This window comes from Musca autumnalis, unplaced genomic scaffold (genome assembly GCF_047663935.1).
Source record: "Musca autumnalis isolate F117 unplaced genomic scaffold, ASM4766393v1 scaffold_5, whole genome shotgun sequence".
NCBI classification, from domain to species: domain Eukaryota; kingdom Metazoa; phylum Arthropoda; class Insecta; order Diptera; family Muscidae; genus Musca; species Musca autumnalis.
The window spans coordinates 129398190-129404502 of NW_027412088.1; the positions used below are offsets into that span (position 1 = coordinate 129398190).

At 37.7% G+C, this 6313-nt stretch overlaps 1 long non-coding RNA gene across 1 annotated transcript; it reads right to left on the reverse strand.

Annotated features, from left to right (window-relative positions):
• Positions 1–3879: 3879 nt before the first annotated feature.
• Positions 3880–5088, reverse strand: LOC141406138 (uncharacterized). The gene is made up of 2 exons (XR_012413323.1): positions 4217–5088; positions 3880–4154 (listed from the first exon to the last, which is right to left on the reverse strand). It is a non-coding gene; the product is annotated as an uncharacterized lncRNA (long non-coding RNA).
• Between the last annotated feature and the right edge of the window lie 1225 nt (positions 5089–6313).

Genomic DNA, 6313 nt, shown 5'->3' on the forward strand with positions numbered 1-6313 from the left:
CGTTAACCTAAGTAAATCCCTCGTTTTCTCCAAAATAGAATATGTCATTTCCTCCATGGCTCATAGGCCAACATATATAAACAAAAAATTAACTGGCTTTCAAAATCAAATGTTAAGAAGGAACTTGGGTCTTGTGCCCTCAACCCAGTGTTGCCGAATTTGACGATTTATAGTCATTTTGAAGATTTTTGGGCCTAAAATTGAAAAATGACGATTTGACGATTTTATGGTCCAAAATGACGATTTTTCACGTAATCCCGAATTGCATGAAATAAAACATGATAACTATATTTTGACCAGAATTTCACGAAAGTCTTTAAGGAAAGCAATATTCCAAACTCGGTTTCATGAGCCGTTTTAATGTGTTTAAACAATTTCAAGATGGATTGGCTTTATTTAGACACATATCTGGAATAGAGGTATTTTCATAGTTTTTGCCTGATCTTGGATTTACATCAGCTGAAAATTTTCATGTAGGATTGTTAATGGATGAAAATCTTCCTTAAAAATTTTTCGAGATATAATACTTCCGACCCATGTCCTCTTAAGGCCGCCATCAGACCATATGTTTTTCACATGTATGACATCAGCTGTTCTATATATTAGTATACCCAAAGTGACATGTGAAAAAGCAGATGGTCTGTTGGCCGACTTGATGAGAGTTTTTGTCGATTTTCGACTGCCCATCAACCAAATGTACGTGTACCGACAAACATGGACGGTCACACAGTCAAGCAAGCGATGTTTGAGCTAATCTGTCATTCAAAACTGGCAATGTGTACCCAGCTTTACCTTGCGGCATTACTGCAAATTAGAAAACCACGGGGAAAACGATCATCCTTTGAAAGCTGTTTTATAGCGGTAACTAATGGGTTACCTCTACTTGTCACTTTCAAACAACAACAAAAATATTGGCTTATTTTGAAGTACAGGTAGTGTAGAGTATGCCGCAAAAAAATTCAAAAAGGGAACAATTTCTTGAGATTTGTAGCATAGATACGTTAAACGCGTTCTTCTCGAAATTACATTTTTGAAGTCGGGGCCAACGATAGCTCGAAACCGAATTGACCGATCGTCACATATTTTGGTGAGCTTATTAAATAAATAAAAGACTTGCCCTTAAGCGAGACAGTTTTTTAAAAAAAAATTTGCAATATTTTTTGACAATAAAAAAACAGTCAATTTTTTCGTTAAAATCGAAATTTTGACTTTGACAGTTAAATTTGTTTATAAAAAAGTTTGTTTAAAATTCCGTTTCGCCTTAAGGCAAGATTAATAGGTTCTTAAAACGCTTACAAACATGTACGATTGGGTTATATTTATTGCTGTGGGTTGTTTATTTTATGTTGTCAGTCTCATTGACAAACTAGGGATAGGTAATGGAAAGCAAAAATCGATTTTTCGACTTTTCGATTTTGATCTAGAACTAAAAATGCGATTTTTCGATCTAGCGATTATTTCACTTGTCATAAAACTCGACTTTCGACTTTTTCATAACCGCAGAAAATCGATTATTCGTCGATTTTCGAGTTTTCTTTTGAAAATGTAAAACCGCCAAAACTGTAAAAGCGCCAAGTCAGCAATCAATGGGCAAACTCGAAAATCGATCACAAGATAATCGATTATGCGATTTTCCCTCCAGCCAAAAGTCGACCACGATTTTTAGACTTTTAACTGCAAAAAGTCGACTAATCGATTAATCGAAAGTCGACTTACCTATCCCTATGACAAACCTATCGGCTAAAAAATCGCATTAAATGGTAACCAAACATAGTTTTGGATCATGATGACGATTTTTTGACGATTTTCCAAATTTTGTTGACGATTTGACGATTTTTTTGACGTTTTCAGACGAAAAACTGTCGGCAACGCTGCCTCAACCCCTAATCATGTTGTATGTGCTCTGGCTGGCATTCTTCCAACGGATCTTAGAGCCCAATATCTCGCGTCAAAGGAACTACTTCGGTTAAAAATCTACAACCATTCCCTGTACAACTACTTTGTATCGAATCCATCAAGAAAAACTAGTATTGGATATGTATACAGCAAATTCAAAAACATATTCGACAGTGTTAAAATAGGATACAACACAAAGTCTTCAAAGATTGCAATAAAGCTCAAAATATTCAATTTCTCAAAACAAGATATTGCTGTGGAATGCATACAATCAAACTTTCGAAAAACACTCAATGATTTAAAATCTGAAGGTGTCGCCATATGGGCAACGGATGCATCCGTAACTAACAATAACACAGGATGTGCGGTTTGTAACATTTCCTGCAACCAACACTTCTTATTCAGAATTGAAGAGGACAGTCTCTTGCTGGTGAGCTCCTAGCGATTGATAAAGCAATTGATGTAATCATCGAAGACGGAATAAGCATGGCGGCTATCTTCACAGACAGCAAAAATGCTTGCCTACTTCTACAAAACAACACCTCCAACAACTTCACAGCGTATAACATTATCCAAAAAATTACACATTCTACTATCAACAAGGTCATCTTTATTTGGGTCCCATCTCATGTTGGAATACCATTAAATGAAACTGCCGACTACTACGCAAAACAGGCCACTGAAGTGGGATGTATAATACCACATCAACTGTCGGTCACTGATGCATCCCAAAAAATTGAGACTCTTCTATGGAATGAGTTCGCTCAGCATTACAAGGAGACATCGCTACATAAAGGTTCATACTTTTATCAGTTCTTCCCAGATCCTCCAAAACAACCATGGCACAGAACATCTCAGATGAAACCTGAAAACATAAAAATCATTAACAGACTGTATACCGGGCATACCTATACAAAAAAATACTACCACCGTGTCGGCATATGTGACACCAACCTATGTGAAACATGCAACACCATTGATGACGAGAATCATATTCTTTTCAACTGCAAAAAATATGAAAGCGAAAGGAAAAACCACAATCTGTTCAAAACATATAAAAACTTACCTGAAGTCCTTATGTCGAAGAATAGTGATCATTTGAATGATCTTTTAAATTTCATTTCCAAATGTAACATTAATTTATAATTTCTCTGTTTTGCTTTGCTTTTCATCTGTTTGTTTTTTTCACTCTCTCATGTATACACATACAACACATACATTCATACCAAACCTATCGGCTAAAAATCGCATTAAATGGTAACCAAACATAGTTTTGGATCATGATGACGATTTTTTGACGATTTTCCAAATTTTGTTGACGATTTGACGATTTTTTTGACGTTTTCAGACGAAAAACTGTCGGCAACGCTGCCTCAACCCCTAATCATGTTGTATGTGCTCTGGCTGGCATTCTTCCAACGGATCTTAGAGCCCAATATCTCGCGTCAAAGGAACTACTTCGGTTAAAAATCTACAACCATTCCCTGTACAACTACTTTGTATCGAATCCATCAAGAAAAACTAGTATTGGATATGTATACAGCAAATTCAAAAACATATTCGACAGTGTTAAAATAGGATACAACACAAAGTCTTCAAAGATTGCAATAAAGCTCAAAATATTCAATTTCTCAAAACAAGATATTGCTGTGGAATGCATACAATCAAACTTTCGAAAAACACTCAATGATTTAAAATCTGAAGGTGTCGCCATATGGGCAACGGATGCATCCGTAACTAACAATAACACAGGATGTGCGGTTTGTAACATTTCCTGCAACCAACACTTCTTATTCAGAATTGAAGAGGACAGTCTCTTGCTGGTGAGCTCCTAGCGATTGATAAAGCAATTGATGTAATCATCGAAGACGGAATAAGCATGGCGGCTATCTTCACAGACAGCAAAAATGCTTGCCTACTTCTACAAAACAACACCTCCAACAACTTCACAGCGTATAACATTATCCAAAAAATTACACATTCTACTATCAACAAGGTCATCTTTATTTGGGTCCCATCTCATGTTGGAATACCATTAAATGAAACTGCCGACTACTACGCAAAACAGGCCACTGAAGTGGGATGTATAATACCACATCAACTGTCGGTCACTGATGCATCCCAAAAAATTGAGACTCTTCTATGGAATGAGTTCGCTCAGCATTACAAGGAGACATCGCTACATAAAGGTTCATACTTTTATCAGTTCTTCCCAGATCCTCCAAAACAACCATGGCACAGAACATCTCAGATGAAACCTGAAAACATAAAAATCATTAACAGACTGTATACCGGGCATACCTATACAAAAAAATACTACCACCGTGTCGGCATATGTGACACCAACCTATGTGAAACATGCAACACCATTGATGACGAGAATCATATTCTTTTCAACTGCAAAAAATATGAAAGCGAAAGGAAAAACCACAATCTGTTCAAAACATATAAAAACTTACCTGAAGTCCTTATGTCGAAGAATAGTGATCATTTGAATGATCTTTTAAATTTCATTTCCAAATGTAACATTAATTTATAATTTCTCTGTTTTGCTTTGCTTTTCATCTGTTTGTTTTTTTCACTCTCTCATGTATACACATACAACACATACATTCATACCATGTAAATAATTGTAAACAAATAATAAATAAAGAACAATTCATATGGGTCAAGTAACCAATAACCAGTATTGGTGGAAGAACACGATGTGTTCCACCAACAGACTTGACGATGTGAAAAAAAAGTAAACAAAATAGTAAAGTAAAATAAAATAATTCATTAAATTAAAAGTTGATCCGCTTCAGTCTCCCCCTTCTGATGCTCCAATCGTCCCGATTAAGCATCAGAACCTTTACTTTTTCGCCTTCCTCTCCGTCTTGGGGTTCTTCTCTGACGGAACCTAGTGAGCTTTTCTGTGGGCATCTCCCCCTGGAGATGAAACGAAGATTGATGTTTGGTGATGTAGTACATGTTGGTTCGGGAAAAAGTTTCGATACTCCATCGTTTAGCATCCCTATTTCAACACTGTACAGCGGCAGTAATGTGCTGTCTATGTACTCGTCTCCTTCTTTTCGTCTTGCCTTAACCGGTGGTCCAAACAGCCTTAAAGTATCACCTGGAGTTGTTTGATCAGCTGGGATGGCACCACGAAATATGTTTTGGATGGAATGAGGCGAGTATTCATTGTTTTGCTGCATAATGGACATTGATGATACTGCAGCAGCAGGAGCATTTCTTGCGAGAGGAGAAGATCGATTTTGGATTTCCCGCAATACTCTTGGAGTCTTCTTCTGCCCTTCAACGAATTCAATAAATTTTGACATTCCAGCAACGGCTTTAGTTGTAGGTGAGTCTTCATGCCCCGGACATCTAATGAATAGACATGCATCTCCAATGGATTGGTAAACGAATATCTTGTCTTCGGCTCATCTTCGAAATACCAATATCGTTGCGCCATATTCAGTGAGATGCCGGATTGCTCCATAAAATCTGCACCAAGGAGTGTTCAGTTTTTTGTGGCATTGGGTAAACAGACAAATCTAATTCTTAGTGTCCTCTTTCCAATACGTATGTCGCATATTGTAGATTCGACGTATTCAGTTGTTGATGAGCCATCTGCCAAACTGACATCGGCTCGTACCTTTTGGAAATTGCAACCATTTTCTCTCAGTATGTTTCTTAAATTCATGCTGGCAACACTAATTTTTGCGCCGGTGTCGAAAACAGCTTCTCCCAATAAACCAAACACCTCGACATGAGTTGTAGGAAGAGCGCGACCAATAGTACCAGGGCAATTGGTGTTGAATGAAAGTGGCTGAGGGCTGTCCTTGTTGTTGTTGCTACATGTAGTGCAATTCGCTCTGTGTACACCAGGCGCACCACATCCATAACAAGCAACTGTTGGTTTTCTCTGCTGCATACTTTGAGCTGATGTCTGCTGACGTTGTTGTTGATCTTGCTGCGAGTTATGTTGTTGTTGTTTTTGCTCTTGTCGCTTCTTTATTTTCGCACACGCATTCACTTGATGGCCATTTTCTCGACAGAAATTGCAACGGACAGATTTTGTTTCGCTTTTCTGCTTCTCTTCTTTCGTGTGCGCTTCTAATAACATTTATTCTGCTTCTCTGCAGGCAGACAACAATTCTTCAAATGTTTTCACATTTTCTCGACGCACACGCTCTCGCATATTCGTGTTGAGCAAACCAAACACGATATTCAATTGGACTTCTTCGACGATAGACACTTTCAATTGCGAAAACAACAACCTTTTCTTGCAAATGAATGTATCTGTGTGCTCTTTTGCGTGTTGCCTGTTCTCATAAATCGACGACGCCGGTCAGGTAGTGGCGGAGAAAATGTGTTTTTTATGAGTTTTATTGCTTCGCTAAATGTGGTCACTGTGTTTTTCACCCCTATC